At 36.1% G+C, this 17,315-nt stretch overlaps 1 protein-coding gene across 3 annotated transcripts in view; it reads right to left on the bottom strand.

Moving 5' to 3' along the window:
- Positions 1 to 17,315, bottom strand: part of CHIC2 (cysteine rich hydrophobic domain 2) — a 47,688-nt gene that overhangs the window by 25,299 nt on the left and 5,074 nt on the right. The gene's annotated exons all lie outside the window — the stretch shown is intronic.

Genomic DNA, 17,315 nt, shown 5'->3' with positions numbered 1-17,315 from the left:
TTTAGCAGCTGAATCAAAACTTTTATACAAGAGGCTGAGAATATACAAAGACATGACTTCTTTGGAGCTATCTTTGTGAGCCAAATAGTACTGTGGAAAACAACACAACTGTCCAATTCTGTCAAAATTACTAAGATTCTTCCAATTAAGTAACAGGAAGCTAAAATCTCTGCTATTAATTACTCTTTAGGTCAAGAGCATTTTGTTAACTCTCAAAAAAGGGATAACATGTCTAAGAACGCAAATTACATTTTCTGAGATCAGCATATCTACACTGCTATTACAGCTACAGAATGTCAAAAACACCTGGAACAAAACAGCTACTACAACTTTCAAATACCAAGACATTTGCTACACATACCCCCAAAGAAATGAAACCAAGGTAGTGCATTTTAACATCTTTAAGCTTTTAAGTGTCTTTAAAGATCATGAGGATTGACTGGGCACTTGACTATTTCTTTGCATAAGTTAGTGGGAAAGAATAAAACATTCACAGACAACATTGGTAATAGCAGACTGCACCCTGGAAATAAAATTGAGATGCTTACATATGACTTTTAGTGGACCCTGGAGCCAAATTTTTTTTCCGGTTTTATTGAGATATACTTGACATTTAACACTGCATTAATTTAAGGTGTACAACCTAATGATCCGATACATGCATGCATTGTGAAATGATTACCACAGTAAGTTTAGTTCACATCCATCACCTCACTGTTATATTTTTTTTTTCCTGTGAAGAAAATGCTTAAAATTCACTCTCTTAGCAACACTTGAATACACAATACTGCATCTTGGGTAGCTGGCACTGGTAAGAGGGATCCCCTAAGATATTCTGTATGAAACAGCTGGCCAGGTCAAGGGTTTCTAACTCAACCATCAGTGGAGCTAGAGAGAGAAATCAAATAAGGTAGGCTGTGTGCAGTCAATAAGGAGTGGTGGAGACCAGCCAAGCAGAGGTATACAATTTGTGTGTGTGTGAATGTAATGAGTCAGATCCAGCTGATTACTGTCACACTAGAATGCAGGTCCACCTTTGACAGGTTGTATTTTTCTTCTTCTAAGAGGAGATGGAAAACCAGATTTCTCTGCAAAATTTCCCACCTTTATAATACTGTGCAAGTCAATCACAACACTTCTGTGGGTCAGGTTGTCGTTTGCATCATGATCTAGACTTCCTTACAACATGTAGATGGTGGCATCTGAGACCATTCTGTCATCATCTTAAAGTACTTTCAAAAATTACTTAATAGCAGCACTGAAATAACATCAATATGTCTTTGTAAACAATGAATACTATTTATGAAAAAAGTTTTGACCCTAAACGTAAATTGGCAACCATTAGTGTTTACTATAATTCTGGCATTGGTGATATTCTCTTTCTAAGACTCTGAGCTAAACCTGTTTTTTCTGTGGGGGCCTCAGAGCAATGTGGTTCTACTTGAAAATGCCCCTACAGATAACTCACCTACAACTGTAAAGGCCCTAGCATGAGGAAGAGGTATGCAGTACTCGCTGACAGTTTTATGAGGTCTCTAGATAATGGACTCCCTTTTCATCTATTTGCCTTAGAGGAGATACCATTCAACAAATGTTTATAGAATACTGGACCTTCTAGATTATACACTTCCATCTCGTGTGTTATCTCCCTTGGTCTGAAGATCTTCTCCTTCAAGCAACAGGTTTCACTTCAACCATGTTTATTATTGCAATTAACCATCTCCTTCCAACCGGTCCTCAAATTTTTTTAGAAAAGCAACAACCAGATACCTCCAAGTCTCCTAAAGATAAGTATCTTCCTCTTCCACCTTCAGCCATTAAATATTTGGAACAGATTATTTTATCAAATACCTATATTTGCCAGTAATATGCTAATTTAGAGGGAGCAATCCAGTATGAGTATAAACCTTAATTTCCTTTCTCTTCCAAGCCTGGATACTTCCTTATAATAAGGCTGAGTGTTGATGCTTTGCCCAGGGAGCACTACCAGCTAATTGCCCTGCTGTTCCTGCAAGCCAGGGCTCCTTGTAAGTCAGGCTAGTAGTTATTCTTCTGAGTAAGAACTAGCAGTTCCAAGGACATTCTTTAGGCACTGTCCTCTTCAGTCATAATTTTGTTGTGTCTTAACAACAGACAGTAATCCTTTCTCTTTCTTCATCTCACCCCCAAAAGAATGACATGGTTCACAACAGATGGGAGTGCTTAGCTTTGCCACCAGCCTTCCCTTCTTCCCTCCTTTCTTCCTTCCTTTATTTATTTATGGCTGCGTTGGGTCTTCGTTGCTGTGCGGGGGCTTTCTTGAGTTGCGGCGAGCGGGGGCTACTCTTTGTTGCGGTGCGAGGGCGTCTCACTGCAGTGGCTTCTCTTGTTGCGGAGCATGGGCTCTAGGTGTGCGGGCTTCAGTACTTGTGGCTCGCGGGCTCTAGAGCACAGCCTCAGTAGTTGTGGCGCACGGGCTCAGCTGCTCCACGGCACATGGGCTCTTCCCGGACCAGGGCTCAAACCTGTGTCCCCTGCATTGGCAGGTGGATTCTTAACCACTGCGCCACCAAGGAAGCCCCATTTCCCCTCACTTTTCTTTCCCACCTGCTTAACAAGAATACCTGTAAAGAGGGGCAAGAAGATGCTGCTGTTGAAGGCCTTGGAGTCTCCCCAGGCCACAGGAGTGAACCCCAACTGCAATCTGCTTTCGCTTTAAAAATGTTTAAAGACTGGGGCTTCCCTGGTGGCGCAGTGGTTGAGAGTCCGTCTGCCGATGCAGGGGACATGGGTTCGTGCCCCAGTCCGGGAAGATCCCACGTGCCACGGAGCGGCTGGGCCCGTGAGCCATGGCCGCTGAGCCTGCGCGTCCGGAGCCTGTGCTCCGCAACGGGAGAGGCCACAGCAGTGAGAGGCCCCGCAAAAAAAAAAAAAAAAAAGTTTAAAGACATTTAATATTCAAATCAAGTACTTCATGATTATAGGCAGATTGAGCCATGATACCCAGGCACCCTTTCCTCATTTCCATTTGGAATATAGTACTCTACTATATTCAAACATTTGGGTGAACAAGGGGTGTTCAAACATTTGGTGTTCGGACTTCTTTGGTCTCTTAAATCCTTGAGGACCTCAGTGAGCTTAAGCTTATGTGATTTAGATTTATCACTATTTCAGATTATACATTAGAACTGAGACATCCAAAACACTTAAAATTTTTATTCATAAATGAGCCCAAAATGCTCATTTTTACGCTAACAAAAATAATGTTTTTATGAGAAATATTTTTCAAAACAAAAAACTTTAGTGAGATTTTCTCACATCTCTTTAATGTCACACAATGGAAGACACTGAATTCTCACATCTCTTTCTGCATTCAATCTGTAGTGATATGCTCTTTTGATTAATGTTTATAAAGAAAATTGAGTTTCACCAGATATGTAGTTGGAAAATTGTATATATTCTTTGATACTATAACAAAACTTGTAAGTGCTACCTTATTAAGGATTTCTTGTAAGGAGGAAACAAGCTTTATCAATGAACTTTGAATACTCTGTTCAATTAAAATCCATTGTATATCTTGCATTTTAAATGGATTTTTTTTTTCTTACCCATACCTGATTTTATAACTTCATATATTTGTCCCTTGGAAAATACTGGTAGATTGAGTTATGCAGATTTCCAAATGTTGACACACTTCATTGTGTGATATCAGAATCATTACATTCATTAACATGACCACTGATCTCATCCTAAGTATTGAGAAGCTGTCAAGCTCACAGAGGCAGATGTAAGTTTTCCCAAATTCCAATTTTCATCTGAAAGCTGGAATTATTGACAACAAATGCTATCAGCTGTTTTACTTGAAGTGATAGTCTTGCTTTACTTAAAAAAAAATAAATAAGAGGCTGAATGATAACCAACAAAACAAAACAAAAAAGGTTAATTTGAGCTACCACCTATACCTTAAAACTAACTTCAAAGCATATTATTTTAATATATAGAATGGATAAACAACAAGGTCCTACTGTATAGCAAAGGGAATTATATTCAATATCCTGTGATAAACCACAATGGAAAAAATATGAAGAAGAATATATATATGTATAACTGAATCTCTTTGCTGTATAGCAGAAATTAACAAAACATTGTAAATCAACTATACTTCAATAAAATAAATTTTAAAAAAAATAGATGACTTTTTTTCCTAGCTTTGAATGTTACTAATGGAGATAGGCAATGGCTGTGGATTTTAATAGGTGTCCTTGATATGCATAAGCAATAAAAGCAGGAGAAGGAAAAATACAGGGAAAAGTTGGAAAGGGGAAGTAGAAGGAAAGAGGGAGAGAAGAAATGAAGAAGAAAGTGAGGGTTGGCAAAGTGCTACCAACAACTGTCTTATTTACCATTCAATACCTATTAACTGTCAGTCCATTAGATGCCTGAAAAATGTAGACATGTGCTACATCTACATCTATTCCTATGAAAGACCTTGTCCTTAATCACTCTTAAAATACGGCTTTAGAAGTGATAAACGATGTAAACTATTTTCAAAGAATGACATATATGACAAGAAGATAAAACACATTAAACAACCTATTTTACCTATTACAAGTTTACAAGTCTACTAGTACTTGGAGAAAAAGAGAAATTCATTCAAATCAAACTATTGAGCACCTTCTATGTAACATTTTATGATCACAAAGTCCTACAACAGAAGGCTTATATAGCTTTAAAAAAATTTTTTTAAGAAAGAAAGCATGGGATTTCCCTGGCAGTCCAGTGGTTAAGACTCTGCGCTCCCAATGCAGGGGGCACGGGTTCAATCCTTGGTCAGGGAATTAGGATCCCGCATGCCGCACAGTGCGGCAAAAAAAAAAAAAAAAAAAAAAAAAAGAAAAGAAAAAGAAAGGAAGCAAGCAGGTAAGAGGCCAATTTTTACTTTTTTTTTTTTTTTTTGCGGGATCATAGTTTGCCGACCGGGGACTGAACCTGGGCCCTCAGCAGTGAAAGTGCAGAGTGCTAACCACTGGACCGCCAGGGAATTCCCCCAATTTTTACTTTTATATAAATTGAGGTAATTTTCAAAGCTCTTACACCTGGTAAAGCTCGGCAAAGGGACTGCAACTTTACACCTAAATCTAAATGGAATCTTGAAATAGGCTTGTTTTACTCACTTACTTCCATTTCACTGTCGCCTCGTTCCTAAATCTATAGCCAAAATTCAAAGAGTAAACTCATCTGTTACCCTGCACTCTCATCTTCATCTAATTCAGAACTTCCCTTTCCTGATAGATTCTTCCCCTTCCAAACCTCTTTTAATATTTAACTTTGGAACCCCTGATCTATTGATCTGCTACCTGGATACCTATTTATATCTTCTCTTTAACCAAAAATCCTGTTGAAATGACACTCTTTCCTTAGAAATTCTCAACTATAGCTCATTCCCTGGAGTTCATCTTCCAGACTCCATCTTCCATGTCCTCATAATACTTGACTATATTCTCTCTTGCACAGTCCTTATCATATCTCATTATAATTATGTCATAAGCCTAACTCCCTACTCTGATAGTCAATGAGTTGGTTATAGGTAGGCACGATATCTTAATAATCTTTATATCCTAAATGTCTGGTCCAATGCCTGATAAATATTCATGAAATATTTGCTAAATAATTTCCAAGCAAGAAGAAATGTCTACATTCCACTACCTCCTCATTGCAAAATTCCACACCACTGCTCTCTCTTCCTCTGATACACATGATTTCCACATGTTCCAAGCCCAACCGTCATTTTCAGCCTTCCAGGTCGCTCCCTCTGTGTTGGGGGTCCCCAAGGCCACCCTCAGGTTTGATGATTCACTAGGAGGACTCACAGGACTCAGCATACAGTCCTGTGAGTATAAATCTATACTCACAGCTAGATTTACTACAGCAAAAGGATACAAAGCAAAATCAGCAATGGGATAAGGCATATGGGGTGAAATCCAGAGGAAACCAGAAGCAAGCGTGCAAGAGTCTCTTCTCAGTGAAGAACACAGGATGTGCTTAATTCCTCCTGCAACTAGTTTTCACAACATGTGTATAATGTTGTCTACCAGGAAAGGTCATTAGAGAGTCAGTGCCAAAGCTTTTACCATGGACTAGTCATGTAGGCCCCCTCTACTTAGCATGTACCAAAATTCCAGACTCCCAGAAGGAAAGCAGGTGTTCAGTATACACCATACTGTTTGTACAAACAGTTTAGGCACAGTGAGCCATTCTTATCAATTCTGGGCATACTGGGAATGCTTCCAAAGTCCAAGTTCTCAGACAACCAACCAAAAGCCGACACAGCAAGCAAGGCTTTTTAAGGATAGCAGTCTCAAGTCTGCTGTGCTCTTTTTGGCACAACTTCACACTCTCTAATGACACAGACATTCACATCACAGTTTTTTCTTTCTACAAGAACTCTTGTCTTCATCCCAAATAATTCAGTACTCAGCACCAAAACCTAACTGATTAACTGACCTCATCTACTCTGAGGAAATTCACCTCTATTTAATTCAGCAACCCACACCATCATCTGGAACTGTATCACCTCTGAAATTCTGAACTGTAAATTTCTCCTCTTACCACTACCATCAATCATTTCATTTCTCCCACCCTTATCAAATTTGCTTTTTTGTCTCTGGTTGTAACCTACTCCTTACCACTCCTCCTTACTTTTCTACTCCAAATCTGCTCCCTATGACTCCACTTCCTCCTTTATCTGCCAGAACTACACAATCAATCCTTTAACCATACTCCAACAAAACCCTTTATTTTCTGCACCTCTAGAGTGTCTCTTGTCAATCCAATTTAATTGAAATGTTTACTTTCTTCACCTCAATTCCCACTGCCTGGAGCTACAATAGAAAAAAATCATACAAATTATTTCTAACTTCAGTTAGATTAATGCTATAGCAATTCATTCCTAATCAACTCCCTTTTCCATACTTCACAATTGCTCCTCTATGTGCTCAGCCTTTTCCTCCCAACCCACTTTTTTGCAGATAACCATGGTTCCTCCAACCAGAGGAAAAAAGATCAAGAACATAAACTGCTATGCCTTCTCTCCCTTTCATTTTTAGATTTACCTATGTTTTCAGTATCTTTACCATCTTTCTCAATGGAGGCAAACTAATCATTTGCTCCTGGTTGCATCTCCTTCAGTCTCCTCTGCAATCCACTCGTTTCTCCCTCTCTCTGGCTCCTTACACATAGCTTACAATCCTGCATAAGTCTACCCAGCCTGAGATCTGAACCCCTATTTTCTTCTCTCTCAAGGTATGATGGCATCCATCTCTTCTCCTTCCTCATCCAGTGTCTTGAAAGAGTCTTCCACATTCACCTCTTTATCTCACCTCCCATTCATTATTCAAACCACTACAATCCAGGGTTTAATTCACATTTCTTTACAAATGAGACTGCTCTCAACAGAACAGCTGAAAACACTCTCTTCAGTGAGTCCCACTTCATATAGCATGCTTTCTCCTAGCAAAGAGCTCGAGTACCAGAGTGGCAAGTCTTTTACTTGTTATTGGCTACAGCAAATACCTCCTTTGCTGTGCCAACCAAACAATACTGTCAGATAAAGTTTTAACAAAACCATCCTTTTTTATTAAATGGATAAGAAAAGCCACACACTTCATGTTCGTTAATATAACTACAAAATATCATCTTTGATGGTTTTGATGTGACATTAAGTTACTTAATTTTGATACTACCTTAGTTCCAGTTTGGGGGGTGGTGGTGCTGGTTTTGTTTTTTTAAGTTTGGTGGGAGATGGGGTTTGTTAGCAATGAAAATGAGAGGTATGTTTCAGTTTAACTGGACAGCATTATAAATTACTCCTTTTATCCATTATGTTCCTTCAAGTTTAAAGTTTTAAAATATAATGATAATAATTTAGTTTATTCTAAGTCAAAGTACAGTTGGCCCTGGACAGTAATGGAAAGGTCAAATTTCTTAAAATAATAATTCGATATGCTGGAAAGAAGAGTAATGGGTAGGAAGCTGAACTCCCTTCAAACCTAATAACCTAACATTCTGTTAACCCAAAAAACTAGAAGTAGCACTTAATAATTTTAAAAGATATAATTCAAGACGGGTGGCATCTTAGTTATCTACAAAGACTAATAAATGAAATTAAAAAAAACACTTTATGTTGGCAAGAAGGTCTTAAGATGGAAAATATCATGTACTGTCGGTGGAACTATAAATTATTACAACCATTCCAGAAATCAATTTGGCATTAAAAATATTTATACCTTTGGCACAGTAATTTCTCCTTTAGGGATCCTGCCTAAAAAATAATCTGAAATGTGAATAAAAATATATGCATAAACAAGCTCCCTGAAACTTTATTCACAATAGAGAAGAATAAAATAATGGGAATGTTAAGTAAATTACAGTATCTCAGCATAATAGAATATTAGACAACTATTAAAAATGAAGTTTGCAAACTAATAACATGGAAAGTACATATAATATACTGTTAAATAAAAAGAAAATACAAAAACATACATGTAACATATGATCTAGAATGTAAAGGAAAAAAACTTACAAAATGAAAGACCTTTCAAGGGCACAATTTGATAGTATGTAAAAAGAGTCTTAAAAAAAGTTCATACCTTTTGACCTAATAATTCTACTTCTAGAAATGTATTAGAAGAAAATAATTACAGTGGCACAGATATGTTCACAAATAATCAAGTATTCTGCAGTGCTATTTTGGTGAGGGAGTATTAAAGACATTTTGTTTCATTTGTTGTTTCTTAAAATAGGATCTGTTTTTCAGCAGATGTACAGTAATTGCTATGCAAACACATTTTATAATATACGATAACATCAATATAATTTTTTTTCTACTTGAATCTTTTATTTGGCATTAACTAGGTATGTTATCATAAGTAAACAAGTTTGGGGTTCACTAATCAATAGCTTTCCTGAATGCATTTCAACCTTTTCTATAGTTCTAGTCTACATAATCCCCAGACCTTTTTTTTAACTTCGATTTTTAATTTTTCTGTGTTCCTTGTATCTCCTCATATTAATGTCTCTTAGAATTCACTAATGCATTGTTATTTTGAATTTTGTCTTTTAAATACAGAAGTACAAGAACCTGATTTCTTCAACTTTGTTTTGTGCTATGTTTATTTTCCTTGTTTCTGAGTTGCAGTGCTATTTTTACCAGTGAAGGTTTTAAAACAATTGAAAGACTAAAACTGTATGAAATTAATTATGATATACCAATTTGAAAGATACTACACAGCTCAAAACCATGTACACTAGAGAGTAGCCTGTTACTCTGCGTGCCTGACTAGGAGCTCCCTAAGCTCTGGTGAATTAGACCACAAACAGGCATCTGCTTTAAGAACAGCTAATTCCTGGGCTGGCTAGCAGCATATGGGATGGCAGGGCCTACCCAACTTGGACAACATTAACTAACTCAATCTGACCCTCTTTCTTGAGGTATCTGAATAAGAGACTGGTAACATGAAGCTTAAGCGGAAGCAGAGATACAGTAAAGTCATGTAAGTAGAGGTTAAAAAGAATTTTTAAAAAAAAGAATAAGCTGAAGCCAACAGTAAGCAGAAACTATGAGACAGAGGCAAAAAGGAATCTGCCAGTTCACAACTGCAACAGCAGAAGCTAGAACTGAAAGAAGGTAAGTCACTGTGACAGACCACTAGACCAAAGGACACTTGCTGCTGAGAAAAATGACAGAATAACTTCATCACCAGAGCTGCACTCAATTATCCAAAATAATAATATTCCAGTCTCCTTGAAGTCTGGCTATACAATGGCAAAGTTTCCTGTCTTCTTACAAAAAACGTGCACTGCTTAAGGCCCCCTGGGTGGTTCTGTTCTTTGAAATCTAACAGAGCCTAATGTTTCAGACTATGTAAGAACCTGTAATAAATTGGCAAATGTTCCCAATATGTTAAATGAAAAATGCAGAGTACAAAATACTTTATAAGTATGGTCTCAATTTTTAATAAAAATATTTATATATACATAGAAAAACAGAAAAAGTTTATCCATCAAAATATTAATAGTGGCTAACCCTAGGCAAAAATATTATGGGTGACATTTCATTTTCATAATTTCATGTTTTCCAAATTTTCAATAATTACATATATTAGTATTTTAAACTAAACAAAATATTTTAATAAGGACTAGGAACAAACACACCAAAATATTAAATGACCTTTTCCTCTTGGTGATTATAGATGGTTTATTTTCTGCTTCACTGGGAAGTACTACTTTCCAATTTTTAATAATCTTTATGTTTTTCATTATAATTAGAAAAAGCATTAAACCTGAAGAAAAAGTAGATGATTAAAGGAGTTTTGTTTTTACTTTTAACTCAGCCTAAGGAAATATATGTGCAATTGACATGTCTAGATTTCAAGATAATTCTACTAGTTTTTAAGTATATTTTAGAGTATATTTTAAGGATTTTTAAAGTATATTTAAATACATATTAAGTATACTGTAAAGAATTTTAAAATTAAATAGAAAAAAATAATTCCTAATTCCACAACAGAATCTCAGAATCTGAGAGCTAGAAAGGACCACAACTATCATTTAGTCCAAACATTTAATTTTACAGATGAAGAAATTGATGCATAAAAGGCAAACAGCTTGGGTCTCATAGCTAATTAATATGTAGGATCTAGGCTAGAGCCTTATTTTCCTGAACCCAAGCCCGGGGCAATTTCTACTACAGGACAATGCCTCTAATAACTTTCTCTGTAAGCATAGAAAATGTTTATCTCCTTGAACTGGAAACTCTAAATTGAGAAAATATTTGAGAATTGGAGGGAAAAAACTTTTTCCATCAAACAGAGATTATAAAACTAACACATAACAAATGTTAAAATTCTCATACGGATCTAGGGGAAAAAATCTGTTTTTGAGCTTTTCACATTTGTATCTAAAATCCCAAAATGTATAGGATTTTGTTATAAGTGTTTCTGTTGATGAATAATATAGAGAATGCTTAAGTTTGTTGCTCTGGTTCAATAAAATAAAAGCAATTAAGTAAACAATACCCTGGAGCCAGACTGCCTTGATAGAAATCTTGATACTGCCTTTTCTAGATGTGTCACTTTGATCAAGTTTACCTTTTCTGAGCCTCAGTTTCCCTATTTATATACCAGGGATAATAATCACCCCTAACTCATTAAATGAGTTCATATACATAAAGCACCAACAGTGCACAGTATAAACTCTGTATGTTTAACTGCTTTCATTATTATAAAACAATGTAAATGTATGCTTACTTTTTATTATGGTTATCATCCTTCTAATAAAGTTGACAATATTATCATTTAATGTCCACTATAGATAATGCTAAATTAGAGAATGTCCAGATCTCGATGACTTCACAAATATCCTCTTCAAATATCTTAGCAAATAGAATAGCCGATGATAAAACTGGCTACTGTTAACTGTCAAAGATATTCCAACTTTCTGCCAACCTCGTCAAGGTCAGGAGTAATGTGGAGGAAACAGGGTACATAGAGAGGTGCTGGGTTCAGGAAAGCCAGGCAAAATTAAACAGTTGTAGCCATCATGGACAAGCATGAGGCCAGGAATCCAGGCAGGTGAGACAAAGTTTGAAAGCACAAAGAAGTTACTGTGGTGAAAATATAAGAGCAACACAATGGAGAGACAGAATGCCTGAATTCTAACCCTGGTTCAGGTATGAACTAGGTATATTATCTCAACAAAGCAAATCTACCTTTTGGTTTTATTTGCCTCGGGTAAGACAACATGCTTCTCGGGGTCATTTATGGCCCAAAAGTCAAATGCAGTCTCAAAGTTTTTAAGAAAAAAAAAAAAGGCAATATTTTCTGGGTTCACATTTTATAGGTGGAACAGCTGCTGTAAAAAAGCAAGAAAGTTTTAAACATTTATTCTTGTCAAAAAAGTTTGAGAGTTTTCCTCTTTGCAAGAGAAAGTTGTCTAAAGTTTGTACTCTACCAAGCCTGGCTCACCTCACGTTCTGACAGAGGAAGAACTATGAAAAAAGAGAAAGCACAGAGTAAGAGGAAGTAGAGGAGTTTTAATTTTAAGTAGAAAGTAGGGTAGGATGCATTAAGATAATTGTGAAAGATCTGAAGGTGAAGGAGTTAGCCATTTGGGTATCTGGAGGGGAATATTCCAGAAAGTGGAACCAGCCAGTGCAAAGCCCTAACCAGAAGTGTGCCTAGAATAACTCGGGGAATGGAAAGGAGGCTTGTGTGCCTAGACTGGGGTAAACAAGTGAAAGAATGGTAGAAGGCAGAGAAATGGGCCAGATCAGGTAGGGTCTTACAGGCCATTAAAAGGAACTTTAGTTCTGAAGATGGGGAGCTTCAGGGAGTCTTGATACAGAAAAGAGACGTGATCTGACTTATGTTTTAAAAGAATCACTGTGGCAGATGTACCAAAGAGACCGTAAAGGTTGAGAGGCAAAGGTGGGAGCAGGGGGAAGAAAAGTATTGAGTACAAGGCAGAAGAGAGAAAATGATAATTCACACCAGCAGTACAGATGGTAAAAAGTGGTCAGAGTTTGGATATATTTTGAAGACGGAGCCAAGAGATTGATTTCTTGACAGATTAGAGGCAGTGAAAGAGAAACGGGGACATCAAGAATGTGTCACAGATTTTTTAGTCTAAGCAAATAGGATGCCAGGTCTGTCATCAACTGAAAATGGGAAGGCTGCACTTGAAGCTGATTTGGGGGGAAGATTATAAATTCAGTTTTGGATATTTTGAACTCTGAGACACTTGACCTGTACAAATCTATAGACTAAGAGAATTTTATCTTCCTGTCGATATGACAACACATATGAAATAGAAATTTCAGATTCAACCTGAACACATGGGTTATGCAAATGGCAAGTGAAGACAACACTTATTTCCTAATGCTGAACTCTGAGCTCAATGGAATCAGCTTTTTCGCTATTTTGGGAGATGAAGCCATAACCATAGAAGAAATTAACAGATTTCAAAGCATAAAAATCACGCTTTAAATTCATCTGGCTGCCTTAATACACATCTGAATATCAATGTGGCTCATGGAAGGATAGAACTGAAAGTGTACTATATTTACCCAGAAGATACAGAACCCCTGGAGTTGGAGACATATATATGTCTCATAATATAACTCTAAAAATTTTAACTGTGTGACCAAATTCTATACATTTGGGTTCAACCAGCTCTGTGAGAGTATAATCTCATTCATAAACTAGTGAAATCAAAAATTTATTTAAATCATGTATTACAATCAGTCTATCATAACCTCATAATTATACACAGTTCTATAATATTCTAGCATTAGAATTTTACTAAGTTTCAATTATTAAGGTATTTTCAAGTATTAAGAGACGATTACATATAAAGCAATAAAGTTATGTAAATGTATACTGATTAAACTTCATGGTATTAACGTCTGATGATTTAGAGATTCAACTAATCCAACTCAACTACTTTACATTACCTGTACCAGACCAAGGAAAAAAGACCTTATATATCTAATTTATATATATTGTAGAATATTCTTCATATTTATATAAATACTATGAGCAATACAATAAATTATGTTCATTTAAGAAATAATATATAGTTGAATTGGTTTATAGTACAGACTACCAACATATCAATTTCAAGTAACATTTATAATTGAATAGTTTAGAAAGGGCAGAGAAAGAAGGCTGGATACACAGGAACTCCTTCACTGCACTAATCAAGGACTCCATTGTAATTATCAATACAATGCAAGATCAAAGAGAATAAAACAAGGTGCTCTTGCAGGAAGCAGACAGACAGACAAATAGAGATACACATAAACATTCACTTCTTATCAATCAAAAGAACAAAGGTAAGTTAACACAAAGTCCAACCAACTCTACCCTAAGTAAACTTCACTTACTAGATGTAGGATGGAAAAGAGCTCAAGAAGAAGAAAATCATTTTTCCAGATCTTTGAGAAAATTTCAATCCTTATGTAGACAATTCAGTTTTAAGTGTAAACATGTAAAAAGCATAGTGTTTTCCTCCTAATGAACAGATCATTGTCAAACATCACACATCTTGTAGCTAAAGGGTACAAAGGTCCTCACTTCAAAATCCACGATCTTGTGGGAAAGCCCCTCTCCACTTCTGCCACATGCTGTTCTCTTGGCATACTAGTTGCCATGTGGCAGCAGAACAGGAAATGTAGGTATGTCATCAAGACAGTCTCCAGTCAACAGTAAGGGCAGCCACAGTTCTTTGACCTCACCCTCCACAAAGCCAAAACAAAAACCAAAAACAAAACAAAAAATACCACAATTGGGGAATGAGATGGCAAAAGTGGCCAATGCGAGTTCTGCCATACCTCATAGGAAAGTTGCTAAATTTGATGGTTTACAGTTAGAACTGAAATACCTCCTTTATCTAAAGTCCATCACCCTAGACCAAGCCACTATCATTTCATCTTTACTGTTCCAAGAGCTCCTAACTACTCTTCCTAGTTTCACTCTAATCTCTCTGCAATCCTTTCTGGCCCCTACCTGAGCTCGCCAATCTCATTTCAAGGCACTATCTCCTTTGTTTCCTACATTCTAGCCACAATACAGTAGTATTCTTTCAGTTCCTCAGGGAAGCTGAACTTATTTTGCTGTTCTCCAGACTTGCAGTGCTCTTCACAGGACTCTTTCACCCTTCCTAAATGTTTCCTTCTCAGAGGGGTTCTCCCTAATCACATTATTTTCTATCAGAGACTCTAATGGTCTCCTTCACAGCAATTTTCTCAGACATAATTTGTCTATTAGTTGTAAGCTCCAGGAGGGCAGAGGAACTATGCATGTTTCATTCGTAACTATATACCCAGAGACTCACATGACATTTAGCATAAAATTTAATAAATACTTGTTAAATTACTTATCAGGAAACCTCAATAAGACAGTTGATAATGATTAGTCAAAAATACTCTGAGCAAACAAGTATCTTAAAACCCAAGTATTAAAATTCAAGCATCTAAGTCTAGCACTCAGAACCAACTTCTCTTACTTCACACATAGCTCTAATAAGGTTGGTTGTCTCATTTCCAACCTACAGCTGATCAATTAGAAAGAAAAGAAGAATGTAAACAGAAAGTAAAATCTCTCACATGTGAAATTCAAAAGAAAGTGCCATTCAGAGAAGATCCTCAAACCCCAAAATACCTCAACAGCCTCGAAGAACATCACTGTGTACCAATCTGTTAGTATCTTCTTTTGATTAAATGTTTCCCCTACTCAATCAGATAATTCTGATTTATGCTCAGGATCTTGCTTTAAAGCAGGAAAGCATATGTCACATTTCAGACTGATTTCCAAGAAAACAGTAAAGATTAACCAAAAAATATGCATGAAGGGATAAATATCAAAATATATGGTAATCATTTGCTGAATGCCTACTATGGGTCCAGGTAATCAGATAAATTATTTCTGACTGTCACACCTAATCTCTGAGGTAGATATCCCTTTTGCAGATGAGAAAACTAAAGTTCAGAAAGGTTAATGGTTACAGTTAGGAAGTTTCTGAGAACTGAAATCAATCTGCCTGACATCCAAGACCACACTCTTTCCACAGTACCATCTATTGTTTTCCAAATGCATCTGATATAAGAATCACCCAAGGTCTTATTAAAAATAAAAATTCCTAGTCTTCCCCTAAAGATTCTGATTGGGGATGTCTTGGGTAAGAACTCGAAATGTATATTTTTTAAAATGTCCTTAGTGATTCTGATGATTAGGCAAGTTTAAAAAATATTGTACTGGGATTAAGCTAGACTGCATGAACACGGAAACACTGGTATAAGATCTGATTTTACAAGTGGATTCTGAAACAAATTATGAAAAGTCACCAACAAATCTTACACAGAAGATACTGGAGTAAGGATACCTAACAGCATCTGTTGCTGTTATATTTTAAAGCTTAATTTTATCGTGAATGAAATCTTAAGTAGCTTTATAACAGATTTGAAAGCTAAGCCAGACATAGATACTAGAGAGACTTAAAAGATTCCCTTCTGAGTATATAGTTAGTCTAATATCCTAGGTGTTTAACCTGCTAGGAAAATAAACTCAAGTTGGAATTCAAGAGCAGCTCTCATATAACATTATTATTTAGAGTAATGTTATTTAGAATAATAATATTTAGTATTTGATTATTTACCATCATAAATAATTTCATATCATTTACGTCCCACCATTTAGTTCCTATATTCCACTTAGCTAGACACATAAAATCTTAAGTACTGGTTAATTTCACATCTGTTGGCAGGCAGAAATTCCACATTGAACTGTTTGGACTGGAATATCATGTGAATTTCAAATTCAAATACAGTAAAATTTTGAAACTTCAGTTTACTACCATATTTCTCATTTCTTCAAGAAAGTTTACCCATTGAGAATTTTTGGCAGTTAATCCAGTTAAAACATTTAGCATTTTTTTTCCTTCATATTATCAGAGATACATTCAATGCTATGTTCTAAATCAAACTAATTTCCTCTCAAATTATACGGAGTAAGAAAATTCTCTGGGAAAAAAATATCTACTTTAGGTGACAATTTCCTCACATTCACCAAACTTTGTTTTTTAAGAAAAGACATCAGCCTGCCCTGTGAATCATGTGGAGCAAATAGAAGCCCAGACTTGGGCATCAACCCCTATTCTTCTCTGCCTTTGGTATCCTGGCTTCTCAATTCCCTGGCATTCTTATTTTATTGTTATTTTAAAATGATAGGTATATGACATGGGAATTAATTTCCTTTTATTCCTATTTACATTGCTAGTATTTTCTTCCTCTCCTCTTAGGCAATCAATTAAATGTATTTAACATGCATCTTTTCATTTGTATGTGTTTTTACAAAAATGAATATGGTTGTGCATGGATTTTTAATAAACGAATATATACATTACAACAAAAAAAAAGAGAAGCCAGAGAATTTCCTGGCGGTCCAGTGGTTAAGACTCTGTGCTTTCACTGCCGAGGGCACGGGTTCAATCCCTGGTCAGGGAACTAAGCTCCTGCAAGCCGCACAGCACGGCCAATAAATAAATCAATGAAATAAGACTGGCCACTTATCTTATAAATGTGATTTCATAAGAGTTCTATTGTAAAATATTGTTTGCCTTCATTGGTAGGTACAGAAAAAACAAAAAAAAACAGTTATTCCTTTGACAATTCTAATAAGATCCAAAGATGTATGCAATCACCTCATTTATTTAGAGAACATTTCAGGACCTATAACATTCCAGACACTATATGAAGCAATGGAGAAATAAAAACCAAGAAG

Source organism: Delphinus delphis, chromosome 5 (assembly GCF_949987515.2).
Source record: "Delphinus delphis chromosome 5, mDelDel1.2, whole genome shotgun sequence".
Taxonomy (NCBI): domain Eukaryota; kingdom Metazoa; phylum Chordata; class Mammalia; order Artiodactyla; family Delphinidae; genus Delphinus; species Delphinus delphis.
This window is presented reverse-complemented; position numbering and strand designations above follow the sequence as displayed.